This window comes from Falco naumanni, chromosome W, assembly GCF_017639655.2.
Source record: "Falco naumanni isolate bFalNau1 chromosome W, bFalNau1.pat, whole genome shotgun sequence".
NCBI classification, from domain to species: domain Eukaryota; kingdom Metazoa; phylum Chordata; class Aves; order Falconiformes; family Falconidae; genus Falco; species Falco naumanni.
This window is the reverse complement of record NC_054079.1, coordinates 7,544,019-7,560,697: the sequence shown is the minus strand read 5'-3', so window position 1 is coordinate 7,560,697 and position 16,679 is coordinate 7,544,019. Positions and strand designations below refer to the sequence as shown.

The 16,679-nt window shown below is 45.7% G+C and overlaps 1 long non-coding RNA gene across 1 annotated transcript; it reads right to left on the bottom strand.

Moving 5' to 3' along the window:
* Positions 1–4,498: 4,498 nt before the first annotated feature.
* Positions 4,499–11,443, bottom strand: LOC121080683. Its single transcript, XR_005825460.1, has 3 exons — positions 11,340–11,443; positions 10,612–10,616; positions 4,499–4,510 (listed from the first exon to the last, which is right to left on the bottom strand). It is a non-coding gene; the product is annotated as an uncharacterized LOC121080683 (long non-coding RNA).
* Positions 11,444–16,679: the final 5,236 nt, after the last annotated feature.

The following is a 16,679-nucleotide window of genomic DNA, read 5'->3' as shown; positions in this document are numbered from 1 at the left end:
AGTGATCTCCTGTGGTGGGTTGATCTCTGACTGGATTCCAGGTGACCACCAAGCTTCTCGATCACTCCCCTCCTCAGCAGAACAGGGAGAGGGGGGGGAGAAAATAAGATGGGAAAAAATCCCGAACTTGTGGATCAAGATAAAGGCAATTTAATGAAGCAATAGCAAAAGTCGTGTGCACAGGAGTGAAGTAAAGAAAAAATATGTTATTCTCTACTTCCCATCAGCAGGTGATGTTCAGCCACATCCCGGGAAGCAGGCCTTCAGTACGCATAGTGGTAGCTCCGGAAGACAAATATTGTGAATAACGACTGCCCCCACCTTCCTCCTCCTTTCTCTTAGCTTCTGTATCTGAGCAGACATCACATGGTATGGAATATCCCATTGGTAACTTTGGGTCAGCTGTCCTGGCTATGTCCCCTCCCAAGATCTTGCCCACCCCCAGCCCACTGGTGAGTTGGGGGAAAGGTTGGAGAGATAGCCTTGATGCTGTGTGAGCACTGCTCAGCAATAGCCAAAACACTGGTGTGTTATCACCACCTTTCTAGCTACCAATACAAGCATAGTACTATGAGGGCTGCTATGGGGCTCAGCCAGATCCAATACACTTTACCATCTTAGCTTGCATGAACCAAGCTGACATTCCTGGCTTTAAGAGTATATATAGGTCCTAACTCACACTCCTCAACCTTTCACAAAGTTTCCACTAACATAGGAAAGAGAAAGCTGTTCACAAATGAGGACTGCTATTTTGTCCTTAGATGGTCCTGAAGTGCTAACAGAGTTGCAGACTGTTCAGTGGCAGGAGGGGTCCTGCAAAAATTTTGCCTTTCACATATCAGTGAATGTCATCCCAGCAAGAACAATTCCAAGTCCTGACACTAGGATATCATGCTGTGTTAGACAGGAGCTGTTGGTTCATTATGATCTCAGTAAGAAAGGTACTCAGACTTTGTAAAGCATTGCTTAAAATGCAATTTGTTGGAACTAACACTATAAAGAAAAAGATAGCATAGATAAACTTACATCCCTTCAAAATCAAAAACATTGTCACATCTTGGTTTTGAGCATCCTTTTAAAACATTGTATGACAGAGGCTTTCACTTAAATATTAGTAACAATTTGGCAAGTGTTCTACTGCTTTAAAAGCTTCTTTATCAGCTGGTTTAAGAATTTTTTTCTTATGTCTATCATTTCTGAGGCATGTGCCCTCTGCTAAAAGCAGTTTCAAAAGCATCGCCTATTTCAGAACCCATTTTGCCTTTTACACCACGCATTCTTGGTTAACATGTCTATCACTATTAAGATGTGCTTAACACCAATGTTGTTTTTGAGAAACTCTTGCACATCCATCAAATATGCCTGTATTGAGTATTCATTTCTGCCACAAAAATCTTGTTTCTTTTAAAATAGTTCCTTACCACATTTTGTAATCATAAATATCCTCATTTGCAAGCCAGGTTACTGTTACAGCACTCTCCAAACCAGCCAGCTGCAACATCTTTTACCATCACATACAAGCATACTCTTCATGCCAATCTCTCTACTACCTTCTCCTACTCTCTCCTCTTCCAAAGCATGCTCAATCTCTATACTTCTTCCTTGGCTGCTCTCTCTTCATTGACTCTCAACCACTTAACCAGCCGCAGCTGCAACTTATCTACATCGGCCAACCCACCACCCCTGAAGCCAACACACAGTTGTATGTTATTAATACTAATTAACCCAGCTTCATTCTTCGACAGCAGGGGTCATGAAAAGACTGCCCGCAGGCCGGATACGGCCACCAAGGCTCCTCAATCCAGCCCCTGGTATTTACACAGACAAAAACACCACACACCCCCACCCCCCACACACCCCCCCACAAACCGCCCACCACCACCACCCCCATACACACACACCCCCACACACCCCCCAAAACACACACCCCCCACCACACCCCCCAAACACCCCCACACATGCCCCCACACACAACACACACCCCAAAAACACACCCACACACACCCCCCCCACACACACACCCCACCACCCCCACACACACCCCCACACACAAACCCACACACCCCCCTACACACACACCCCAAACACAGACCCCCCCGATACACACACAACCCCACACAAACCCCACACCCCCCCATACACACCCCACACACCCCCATACACACACACAAACCCCACATAGACCCACCCACACCCCCACACCCACACCCCACACACACCCCCCCCAAACACACACCCCCACACACACACCCCTACTCCACACCCCCCCACACACACCCCCCACACACACACCCCTCACCCCCCCGCCCCCCCCACACACACCCACAACCCCCCCCCCACGCACACCCCCCACACTCACACACCCCCACACACCCCACGTCCACCACACCCCCCCACGTCCACACACCTCCACCCCCCAACACCCCCCCCAAACAGACCCCCCCGACACCCCCCCCCACACACAGCCCCTCCACACACACACCCCACACACACCCACAGACACACACACACCCAGACCCACCCTACCACACCCCCCTCCCCACACACACCCACTTCACACACACACACCCACAGCCCCCCACACACACACCCCCACAGACACACACACCCCACACACACACCCCTCCCCCCACACCCCCCCACAAACACTCACACACCCCCACCCCCCCACCCCCCACCCACCCCCACTCCACACACACCCCCCCACACACACCCTACACCCACACACACACCCCACACACACACAGACCCACACACTCACACACCCCCAAACAGCACACATGCACCCCTCCACAAACACACCCACACACAACCACACCCACACAAAGCAACCCACGCCCCACACACACCCCCACACACACACCCTCACACACACCCACACAAACCGACCCACATTCCCCAACACACACCCCCAGACACCCCCCCCACACACACCCCCACACACCCCCTCCACACCCACACCCCCCCACACCCACCCGTCCACGCACACACCCCCACACACATCCCACACTCACCTCCACCCCCCACACCCCACCCCCCCCCCACACACCCCCCCCCACAGACACCCCCCCACAGACACACACCCCACAGACACCCACACACACACAAACTCTCAGACACCCCCACATCCCCACACACCCCACACACACACCCACACCCCCTCACACCCACACCCACCCACCCACACCAACCCACCCCCCACACGCACACACAGACCCACACACTCACATCCCACACACACACACCGCACACACGCACCCCTCCACAAACACACCCACACACAACCACACCCACACAAAGCAACCCACACACACCCCCACACACCTCCCCCCCACACCCCCCACATACAACCCCACACACACCCCACACACACAACCACACCCACACACACCCATACCCCCCCCACACACACCCACACAACACCCCCTGACACCCTCCCACACCCACACCCACACCCACACCCACCCACCCATACACACTCCTCGACACACACACCCCACACACACACCCACAGACATACCCCCTCACAAACACACACCCTTCCCCCCACACCCCCCTCCCCACACACACCCACTACACACCCCCCCCCCCACAGCCCCCCACACACCCCCCCACAGACACACACCCCACACTCCCACACTCCCCATACACCCCCACACCCCATCACACACACCCCCCTCCACACACACCCCCCACAGATACCCCCCGACAGATACCCCCCATACACACACCCCCCTCCCCCCACACACACCCTCACACGCCCACCCCCATCCCTCCACCCCCCACCCCTGCACACCCCCCCCCCCAGCCTCCCCACCCCTACACACACCCCACCCCCCCACACACACACCCCCCGTCACACCCCGTCACACCCACACCCCCCATACACCCCCACACACCCCCCCACAGACACCCCCCCACAGACACCCCCACACACACACAGCCCCCCCCCACACACACTCCCCACACCCCCCCCACACCCCCCCACACACACCCCCACTCACCCCCCCACACACACACCCCTTCCCCCAATCACACCCCACACACACACACACCCCACGGCCCTCCCCACACAGACCCACTCCACACACATCCCCCCACAGCCCACCCCCCACACACACCCCTCCACACACACACCCTCCACCCACACCCCCAGACACCCCCCCCACACACATCCACACAGATACCCAGATTTATGTTAAGCATAATGTAAAGACTAGGCGCCAGATATCCAGGATGCCTCTTGTGAAAAAATAAGATAACCGCCAGATGTCCAGGATGCTGCTTGTAAAAGAGAAGATAACAGCCAGACAGAAACAAGACAGACGACCCCATATAAAGATATATGAGTAAGGGGTTAACACCTCCACTACATCCAGGATGCTGCTTGTAAAAGAGAAGATAACCGCCAGACAGAAACAAGACAGAAGACCCCATATAAAGATATATGAGTAAGAGGTTAACACCTCCACTACTTCATAAACACGAAAGTAAAAAGTATAAAAAAGGACTGTTTAAACTGCTCAGGGCGGCAGTTGGCGGAGCGCAGACTCCCCTGCCGTCCAGCGCTGTCTTTGCTCATATTCTACTTGCTATAATTAATAAAATTTTAATTGGATTATGATCAATTGTGGTCTCAATTTATGACAATTTCTGGTGCCGTGACTCGGATCAGGAACGGTGGGCTTTGGTCCTCCGGGGAGGCGCCCCGCGACATTTCGCGGCCCCGCGACCAACAGCTTACTCCAACTTTACCGACGAACCTAAATTCTAGAATAATGAGCAAAGGAGAAACCGGTAAAATCCCATAAAAATTCTGTGCACGGGAGTCCGGACGAAGACGCAGGACGCGTAAGTATATTGCGAATTTGTTCACGGGTTTTGCCGTTCGGGCGGGATTGGGTTTCCTGGAATATAACGAGTGAGAGATTCGATATACTGAACCAAGCGAGTGTGGACTCTTAAGTACTGCGTTTCCCATCTCCCGCGAGGGACTGGGCCAGGAACAAGGGGAGCGAGTGAGTGTATGTTTGTGGATATTCCAGAAGATGGGGGCGAAGGGCAGCAAGCCTTCGACTCCCATGGGAAGGGTACCCACTGTACCTAAGAATACCCCTCTGGCATATATCTTAGACAATTGGAAATATTTCCCTGGAACCCTAGGGAAAGATAAGCAGAAAATGATAGAATATTGTACTAAGATATGGGGAGGGAAGAAGATTTCTAAAAATGTCTTTTGGCCAGTCTATGGGTCAGAAGAAGATTGGGTAAGACAGCAATTAAACCTCTGGGTTAATAATAAAAAACCCCTTAACCCGGAGGAGAGTCAATATGCGGAGGTGTGGCTAGAAAGACCGGGAGCTAGACTTTACCCGCTGAATGAAATAAAAACTAAACAAAAGAAAAAGAAGGAAGAGTTAGACGAAACCCTTCTAACCCCCCCTCCTTACATTCCTCCTCATGCTCCTGCAGAGGTCCCCAGAGCGCCCACTCCCCCCCCAGAATCGGAACAAGAGTCTCCCCCTCTTCCTAGACGCGTAACTAGAAGTCAAAAAGGGGCAGCTCAGATGTACCCCCTAAGGGAAATGCCCATGGGGGGACCTCAACCTGTGATCGGATATATTTCTGTGCCTCTAAATTCGGCTGACCTACGAGATTTTAAAAGGACCGAGATGGGAAACTTAATTGAGGACCCACTCGGAGTGGCAGAAAGATTAAATCAATTTTTGGGACCAAATCTTTATACTTGGGATGAGATGCAATCTATCCTTGGTCAATTATTTACTACCGAGGAAAGAGATATGATTAGACGAGCAGGAATGAGACTGTGGGATGCTCAGCATGCCCAGGGACCCCAAGCAGATATTAAATGGCCACTTCAAAAACCTAATTGGGATAACCAGGATCCGGCGCATAGAACTCATATGCAGGACCTGAGAACTATAGTAATTCAGGGGATTAGAGAAGCAGTACCCCGTGGCCAGAATATCAATAAAGCATTTAATGAAATGCAAAAGAAAAATGAGAGCCCCACTGAGTGGCTGGAACGACTGAGGAAAGCCCTTCAGCTGTACTCTGGGGTAAATCCAGACGACCCTTTAGGGCAAGCACTCCTCAAAACTCAGTTTGTGGCAAAATCATGGGAAGATATCAGAAAGAAGATTGAAAAGTTAGAAGACTGGCAGAATAGAGGGTTGGATGAATTATTGAGGGAAGCTCAGAAAGTTTACGTAAGGCGGGAAGAAGAGAGCAGCAAGCGACAAATAAAAATGATAGTAGCAGCAGTCAGAGAGGATCACAAAGGGCGGACTGGTGAACACAGATCCGCTGGAACAAAACAAGGGAATGTAATAGTAAAAAAGGAACAGAGATGTTGTTTCTACTGTGGAAAGAAGGGACATATAAAAAAGAATTGCAGAGAAAGGATCAGGGATGAGGAAATATTGAAAACGGAATAGGAAAGTCAGGGGCTTTATATTTTAGGGGACCGGAGTCATCATGAGCCCTTGATAAAATTAAAAATAGGACCCCATAAACAAGAGTTCACCTTTTTAGTAGACACTGGAGCTGAGAAATCAACTATTAAGCAAATACCTAAGGGATGTAAAGTTTCCCCTGAAAAAGTACAAGTAATTGGGGCAAAAGGAGAACCCTTTAAAGTAAGCAAAATAAAAAATGTGGTATTCGAAACTGAAAATAAATTTGGAATGGGTGAACTCTTGCTCGTCCCTGAAGCAGAATTTAATCTGTTAGGACGAGATTTAATTGTTGAATTGCAATTAGAAATTAAAGTAAAAAATCAAGAGCTAACAGTATCGGCTTATCCTTTGACAGTGGATGATCAAAAACAAATTAACCCTGATGTCTGGTACTCTCCGGACACAATTAGTAGACTGGAAATCCCACCGATTAAAATCCAAATTTCCGAACCCCACATACCTGTGAGGGTAAAGCAATATCCCATATCCCTAGAAGGACGGAGGGGATTAAAACCAGAAATTGATCATTGTTAGCACACGGAATCTTAGAGCCTTGTATGTCACCCTTTAACACTCCCATTCTGCCTGTAAAGAAACCAAATGGGAAATATCGGCTCGTACATGATTTAAGGGAAATAAACAAAAAGACTATCACCCGGTTCCCTGTAGTAGCAAATCCATACACACTGCTAAGCAAGCTAGGACCCCATAAATCCTGGTATAGTGTGGCAGATTTAAAGGATGCCTTTTGGGCCTGTCCACTGGCAGAAGAATGCCGTGATTATTTTGCCTTTGAATGGGAAGACATAGAAACAGGCCGTAGACAGCAATTAAGGTGGACCGTGCTCCCCCAAGGGTTCACTGAGTCCCCTAATCTGTTTGGACAGGCCCTGGAAGAGCTCTTAAAAGAATACCAGGTACAAACGGGAAACGTGCTGTTACAGTATGTAGATGATCTGCTTATAGCAGGAAATAATAAGGAGGATGTAAGAAAAGAAAGCATTCGACTCCTAAATTTTCTTGCACAAAAGGGCCTACGGGTATCACAAGAAAAGTTACAATTTGTGGAGGAAAAAGTGAAATATTTGGGGCATTATTTGTTTAACGGCAAGAAGATATTAGATCCAGAGCGCATTAAAGGAATTCTGGAATTACCTATGCCTGTCACTAAGAGGCAAATTCGGCAGGCATTAGGGCTATTTGGGTATTGTAGGCAATGGATAGAGAACTACAGCTTTAAAGTTAAATTCTTATATGAACAACTGTCTAAAGACAAAATACCCAAGTGGACCCCTCAGGATCAAGAGCAGTTTGCCAGTCTCAAAAGGGAGCTAAGTCAAGCACCGGTTTTAAGCCTCCCAGATTTAAAGCGGCCATTCCATTTATTCGTTAACATACATGAAGGAACGGCATTCGGAGTATTAACTCAGGAATGGGCAGGACAAAAGAAACCGGTGGCATACTTATCAAAGCTGTTAGACCCTGTGAGCAGGGGTTGGCCGAGTTGTTTACAAATTATTGTTGCTGCTGCCTTATTACTTGAAGAAACGAATCATATTACCTTTAATGGAGAAGTTGTCCTATATGCACCTCATAATATAAGGGGGGTGCTTCAACAAAAAGCAGAAAAATGGCTTACAGATAGCCGACTGCTAAAGTATGAGGGAATACTCATAGAATCTCCAAAACTATCCCTAAGGACTATCAAAGCGGTTAACCCTGCAGAATTTTTATACCCAGGGGAAAGTACTGAGTTAGTACATAATTGTCTTCAAACAATTGAACAACAGACACGCATTAGACCAGACTTAGAAGAAGAAGAACTACAATGTGGAGAAGTACTATTTATAGATGGGTCATCACGAATAGTGGAAGGTAAACGATTGTCTGGATATGCCATCATTAAGTCAGAGAAAGGAGAATTTAAGACAATAGAATCAGGCCCCCTAAGTGCCAGCTGGTCGGCTCAAGCCTGTGAGCTGTATGCATTGTGGAGAGCATTAGAGTCACTGAAGGGAAAGGATGGAACTATATATACAGACTCACGCTATGCGTACGGAGTAGTACACACTTTTGGGAAAATATGGGAGGAAAGAGGATTCGTTAACTCACAGGGAAAAGAACTGATACACCCAGAATTAATTCGGCGAGTTCTGGGGGCATTAAAAATGCCAAATAAAATAGCAGTTGTACATATAAAGGGACACCAGCGAGGTACAAGTTACCAAGTTAGGGGAAATAATGCAGCTGATACAGAAGCAAAACGAGTGGCAGGCAATTATAGTACGATTTTAACTATACAACAAATGCCTGTTAATAAAAATTTGAGCTTTGAGTCTATAGAAAAGGAAAAACTAGAACAAATGGGAGCTAAGGAACAGGATGGTAAGTACATATTGCCAGATGGGAGAGAAGTTTTACCAAAGGGCATAGCACTCGAAATATTTTCAAAAATACACAGTAAAACACACTGGGGAACCCAGGCGTTAGTTGATCATTTTAATCAACTGTTTGCCTTTATAGGTGTATATAATGTAGCAAAAGCAGTTACAGCAGCCTGTGAGACCTGTCAAAAAGTAAACCGAAACAACATGAGGCAAAAACCTCTTGGAGGACGTTCCCCAGCATACAGACCCTTTTCACACATGCAGGTGGATTTTACTGAATTACCTAGAGTAGGGCGTTACAAATATCTCTTAGTACTGGTAGATCATTTAACACATTATGTTGAGGCTTTTTCTACCTCCAGGACAACAGCTAACCAAGTTACTAAAGTGCTACTTGAACACATTATACCTCGATATGGAGTACCTGAAGTAATCGACTCAGACAGAGGAACACACTTTGTGTCAAAAATTGTTAGAGATCTAACAGAAAGCTTGGGTATTAAGTGGGAATACCATACGCCATGGCATCCACAAAGTTCGGGAAAAGTTGAAAGGATGAATGGGGAAATAAAAACTATTTTAACTAAATTAATGATAGAAACCAAATTATCGTGGATTAAGTGCCTACCCATGGCACTATTAATTCTCAGAACTAGACCCCGAGCGGATGTGGGAATATCAGCATTCGAAATGGTGTATGGAATGCCCTATAGAATTGAAAGCCCACAAACAAATATTTTAATTCGAGACCGTACGATTAATGAATATGTTTTACAATTAGCAGAACATCGTAACAAGCTTTGGGAACGCGGACTGATTGTGCAACGACCCCCGTTGGACTTAAAAATTCACAATGTTAAACCTGGGGATTGGATATTGGTTAAAGTGTGGAAGGAAGAAACCCTAAAACCTAATTGGGAGGGACCTTACCTTGTTCTGCTCACCACAGAAACAGCCATCCGAACTGCAGAGCGCGGATGGACACATGCCAGTCGCGTTAAGGGACCAGTAAATCCTCCACAGTGGAAGATTGTCAGCTCACCTGGAGACACCAAGCTTGTGTTAAAACGATAAGTAATGATACAAACTGGTTTTTTTTTTTTTTTTTTTTTTTTTTTTTTCCAGTATTTAGCAGATCTACCTTTTGGAATATAGTGCGTTTTAGGATTGATTTTTGCGTTAATAATATATTTGATTGTATATTATCTGTGGAAAATAGTTAAGTGTGGAAAAGGGGTATGTTAAATTTATGCCTGCTCAGTTTGTAACATTAACAAAGAATTTTGTTATTTGAAAGCCACCTCAACTTCTGCCACCTATACCTCTGACGTGAGGGTCAGGTGTGAGAAACCTGACTGTGAGTGTTATCCATTTACAAGTTTTAAGTGCAAAAAGTGTCAGAAAAATGGTGAATACACTGTAAGAGGGAAACTCCTCCTCGAGGAGTTTGTAACTCTTGCCATAAAAGCGAGAGGCACCTAACTGATTGGGCCCTAAAACTATTTGGAAACAAATTTCCGGATTGGACTCCTGAACAGTGGTTCTATTTTGCATTCGGGATAAACCCTGAATATTATTGCTATCACCCTCAGGAAAGAGTACCATTTGTAATTGATATTGTCACAGTCCAATGTAGACGGGAAGTAAAAGCTGTAGGGTACAATGAACATATAGTAAAGGCCAAAGCTTGGCCTGCTTATGCTCACCGTTTAACCAAGTGCGAAAGGCATATTCCCACCAGGGACTCCTGCTGCCGAGAAGATGGCAAACCCCGTGGCTGGCTGCAACCCAGTCGACGGGCGAGGCAGAGGAGAACCTACCAGAGGAAAAAGCCTACAACTTGGAATGCGCAAGCGACCCTGGCTGAATTCCCCCAGGACTGGTAAGAGCCTAAAATTTAATAAAAAACAAACCCCTCTCACAGTACCCTTTTTCTTGTGCACCTTTAGCACATTAGTCTTACCCACAATGGCAGGAAATCCACACGAACCTATGGTATGGAAAATATATAACTTACAGGAGACACATGCAATCCAAAATATTACAACTCCAAAGACAGTAAAATTTACTGTACCATTAACTGCAATGATTATTGGAGGACGTAAAGATAGGGCAGATCCATGTAGAGCATATTATGTATGTCCTGCATCAAACCCTGGTAAAAGCTATTGTAATCAACCAGGTCAATACTTTTGTGGCTATTGGGGTTGTGAAACCTGGGCTTCTGATTGGACAAGTCCTGGAGACAGATATCTGAAATTTGAATGGGAGCCTAAAGGGTGTAAGCGGCCAAACATTGGGAAGGATGGACATGTTTATGGACATTGTAATTCACCAGGATACTGCAGAAAGATTAGTATCAAAATAATGAATCCTACAGAAGACTCATGGTTAGGTGGAAAAATCTGGGGAATTAGGTTTTGGGACACAGAGCCAGATAGGGGGAGTATGTTTAAAATAATAAAAGAAAGACTTCCTCATGATCCTTTGCCAATAGGACCAAACCTGGTCCTGAATCCACCCACTTTCTCTGAAGAAAAGGTTGCCCCCGCAAGCGTCGCAACCACTTCTCCAAACTCTCTTACAGAAACAACAAACACTGTGACTGAATTCTCCTTATCCAGGGATCTAAAGTTGTCAGAATCCAGAGACCCCTTATGGAATCTAATGCAAGCCTCTTATCGTGCCCTTAATGAAAGCAAACCAAAGTTAACTGAGGAATGCTGGCTATGTTATAATGTTAGACCACCATATTTTGAGGCAATTGGAAAACCAGGTAGGATTCAATGGTCTAATGGTTCAAACCCACGAGAATGCCCATGGGATGACCAGAGGAACCATACGCAAGGAATTACTATTCAATTAGTAACAGGTCAAGGAAAATGTATAGGTACAGTACCCGAAAAGTATCAGCCTCTGTGTAACCGAACAGTCACTAACACCAATATAGAGAAACACAAGAATCAAAATGACAAATGGGCTATCCCGACACCAGGAGCTAAATGGGTTTGTTCAGACACTGGAGTAACGCCTTGCCTATCCCTAAACGTGTTTAACCAATCTCAGTTTTGCGTACAGGTGATTATTGTTCCCCGTCTGATCTATCACACCTCTGAGGAGGTGTTACGCCACTTTGAAGGAGACCTGAACAGACAAAAACGAGAGCCAGTTACAGTGGTAACCCTAGCTACACTGCTGATAGCGGGCGGAGTTGGAGCGGGTACAGGCATAGCCTCCCTAGTAAAAGGTCAGGAATTACAAAGTTTGCAGATGGCTGTAGATGAGGATTTAGCAAAAATAGAACAATCTATCCAAAATTTAGCCACTTCAGTAAAGTCTTTATCAGAAGTAGTGCTGCAAAATAGAAGAGGATTAGATCTATTGTTTTTAAAGGAAGGAGGGTTATGTGTAGCTCTCAATGAAGAATGTTGTTCTTTTGCTGACCATACGGGAGTAGTCCAGGACACCATGTCTGAACTCCGGAAAAGGTTAGATCAACGTAAGAAAGATCGTGAGGTGGGCAGGTCATGGTATGAAAACTGGTTTAATGTTTCACCTTGGCTAACTACTTTGTTGTCTGCTTTAGCAGGACCGCTTATTATATTGATTCTGGGACTTATATTTGGGCCTTGTATATTACGCTATATTTTACACTTTATTAGAGAACGATTTGACATAGCTAAATTACTTATTTTAACTATGAGGTCTAGGGCAAAATATAAGAGTGTATCTATTAATGAGGATGAAGATTGTTGCGAATGCGTTATGCCACGTGAAAATTGTGCCTATTGTAATTGTGAGGTATTACCTTGTGAGTGTTATGATAAATGTTGGGATTGTGGAAAAAGGTTTATTTGCAGTGCCGAGAATGAAAGTAGCATCTAATAAACAATAATAGGATAAAAAGAAAAAGGGGGGATTGTAAGAAACTATGGACTAGGATATTGTTTATTAAGATTTATGTTAAGCATAATGTAAGAAACTATGGACTAGGATATTAAGATTTATGTTAAGCATAATGTAAGAAACTATGAACTAGGATATTAAGATTTATGTTAAGCATAATGTAAAGACTAGGAGCCAGATATCCAGGATGCCTCTTGTGAAAAAATAAGATAACCGCCAGATGTCCAGGATGCTGCTTGTAAAAGAGAAGATAACAGCCAGACAGAAACAAGACAGACGACCCCATATAAAGATATATGAGTAAGGGGTTAACACCTCCACTACATCCAGGATGCTGCTTGTAAAAGAGAAGATAACCGCCAGACAGAAACAAGACAGAAGACCCCATATAAAGATATATGAGTAAGAGGTTAACACCTCCACTACTTCATAAACACGAAAGTAAAAAGTATAAAAAAGGACTGTTTAAACTGCTCAGGGCGGCAGTTGGCGGAGCGCAGACTCCCCTGCCGTCCAGCGCTGTCTTTGCTCATATTCTACTTGCTATAATTAATAAAATTTTAATTGGATTATGATCAATTGTGGTCTCAATTTATGACACACACCCCTCCACACCCCCCACACACACACCCAGACACCCTCCCCCCCACACACACACCCCCACACACCCTCACACACCCACACACCCCCAAACCCCCACACTCCTACACACACCAACACACACCGACACCTACTCCCCCCAGCCCACCCCACCCACTACACACACACCCCACACACACCCCCTCACACCCACACACACCCACCCACCTACCCACACACACACACCCAGACACCCCCCCCCACAGACACACCCCTCCCCACACACCCCCGCACACACCCCTAGACTCACCCTCCCACAACCCCCCCCACACACCCACACCCATGATATGGAGAAATAGTGTGAAATGGGGACAATGGACACCGACTGTGACTGTATATGTCTACTCAGGAATGCGGGTATGGTGACTAGTCATGGGTGCGGTGTCTGGTCACATAGGCACACAGCTTTGAGGAGACAATTACAGTTTTGAGGAGACGCCTGCCCCTCTTCCTCTAACAAAGGGGCTATTTAAAAGAGAATGAGAAAAGGATGAGAGACATTCAAATGCTATCTGGAGGGAGGGAGTGCTAAGTCTCCTTGCTGGAGAAGATCGGATGATCACAAGGACATGAATCACCTACAAACCTGCAAGACCACCACATTCCAGGAAACGGTCTGATAAGCTAATTAACATATGAAGCGGGGTTTAGGTAACAAATATGTATAGGCGTTAATTGAATATTCATTTGTTTTATTGTATAAATGTGAGATGGTTCATCACTTCGGGTATGCACGCTTGTGGAGGAGCGATCCCCCATGCATCTGCGCGCAATAAACATACCTACTTTATAACTTTCGAGTTAGAGAGTCTAATTCCGCACGTCAGTTTGGCGAGCCAGGCAGGAGGATTTCTGCTCGGCTGAGGGACCAGCTGCGGAACGGACGCTCCTAGTCGCGCCCCGGGAGATTTCCTCGGAGGAGCCTCCTCTTCTCAGCTGTTCACCCGGGAGCAGAAGAGAAACCCCTGGATCCACGGATAAAACGGTATGTTTAGTAACGGGGCGGCTGGTGAGACGCACAGAGATGTCCGGCGCGCAGCGTAGTCCCCAGGAGGAAAGGTACCTTGGGAGGGGGTTTGCTGACCAAGGGGTGGCCGCTAGCGATCTTGAGGGCAGATCGAGCAAACCCGAGCTTACTGCCATTCCTAAAAGCCCGGAGGCCTCGTGACAGAAAGCGGGGGGCGGGACGGAATAAGGCGGAATCTCACAGTAACAAGAGGGACCTCTTAGCAAAAGTAAAAGGGAAACTTTTGCGTAGGAAAAAAAAAAAAAAAAAAAAGAAAAAGAAAAAGGGGGAAGCTAAAAACTTCCTTTAGGTTGTCTTAAGAATTGGGGAATTCCTAGAATGTAACAACTGAAATAGGGCTCTGTGTCTTGTTTGTTCTATGTGTTGTCTTGTTACATGTTCAAAACTTGGAGTTATGAAATGTATGTTGAAAAATAATAATATTCTGGTAATTCTAGGCAAATAGCGGAAAACTTAACACTCTGCTTAAGACCAGGAAAAATTGGTTTTTTGTTTGTTGTTTGTTTTTTGGCAATTGTTCATTGAAATGCATACTTTGTGAACTGTTAGTGTTCCTAAATGTTGTACATAAGTGCACGGTACCGTATAACATACTGCTTGTGGGACTGCGGGCTGCCTGGAGAGTGTGAATGGTGTGATTGAGATGCGCATTTTGATTTTCAGTGTATAGCTTAATTATTTTGACTGAGTGTGAGTGCAAGAGTGCTTGAGACACGCGTTTGAGTGCAAAACGAGTAAGGAGCTCTATCCGTGTTTCCGACCTTGGGTGGCTAAGGCGGCCGGAGAAAAACAAAGTAATTAAATTTGCAAAATGGGAAATGGAAGGAGTAAGCCCTGTGAAAAATCGCCCTTGGGTTGTATATTAAAACATTGGAGGGATATCGTAGGACACGGTGGTACTGAAAATAGAAGGAAATTGATTAAATATTGTAATCAGTGGTGGCCTTTGTATAAATTGGAGAGTGATGCGAAATGGCCTCAGGAGGGAGGAACGTTAGATTATAACACTCTCCTGCAATTAATGTTGTTTCTGAGGAGAGAAGGAAAATGGGACGAAGTATCGTATGCAGACATGTTATTCGTCCTCCAGGACAAACCTGAGTGGCAAAAGGACTGTGGATTAGTACCCCCTCGGGATCCTATGGTACTAGCACTAGAAAGAGTGCGGGATTGACATCACCTGATCTTTGATTATGGCTTTAGAAAAGGATAGAAAAAAACCTGAGACCTAAACTAGAAAGATGTTCTTGTTGAAATTTTGTGTTTAAAAGCTCAGGTTGTGCTTCCTTCTGTGGAGCAACCAGAATGAAACGTGTTGTAAGATAAAAACTTGTACTGATGTATGTAAAACCTCAGGTGGGGGGGGTGGGTTCAAAGACCTTGTGAAAGTGTTGGGTGAGTTTGTACAAACCCCCGTAGCCCCTCGAAGGTGGACTGAATCATGCTGGGATGCATGGCAGGGTGTTTGCTATTTGCCTGCGAAGGCATGATATGTAAGAACACAGACTTAAAGCAACAAGTAGCAGAATTTCATTCAGGGTAAGAAAGAGTTAAAACAGAAGTGCTGTTGCAGAGGCAGGCTTGTGTAACCTGCAGAGCAGGAAGAGCATCTCCTGCCCCGAACACTTCTGAAGGTGGGGTGGAGGGGTTGCTATTGCTGACAATTGAGCTGAGGGACCTGACAATGTCACCCCAATTGCTGCAGCATTTGCAGTACAACAGGACCCATAACTGCCCTTTAGGGCAGGGAATGGGTATGAGGTGGAATTTTAGTGAATACGAAATGAACTTATTTGTTGAACTTCAGTAAAAAAAATAATTATTTGTTACAGTTGTGGGAGCTGCTGGCCACCAGGAAAACATCCTGAAACCTTTAAAGTACAAACTAAGAAAACAAGAATGCCAAATTCACCAAAATCTTTGTTGGGATGAGATTTATTAGAACATCTAGACGTTTAAAGAAGGGGAAATGAAATTAAAAGTTAAATATGATCAAGTAATTGAAATATTGAGCTTATCTTTAATTCAACAGAAAAGAGGAAAAGAGGACCTCCCTGAAGTAAAAGAAATTTTTAACCAGGTGTATCTGAAAATAAATTCCAGGAAAAGTGAAAAATGCTTTACCTGTTACAGTAAAATGATAAGGGGGAGGCTTGCCCAGTTCGGATAAAAACAATATCCCTTGGTCAGCAAGGCTGTGGGGATATTGGCAGAAAAAGTGAAATAAAATACACTCTGTAG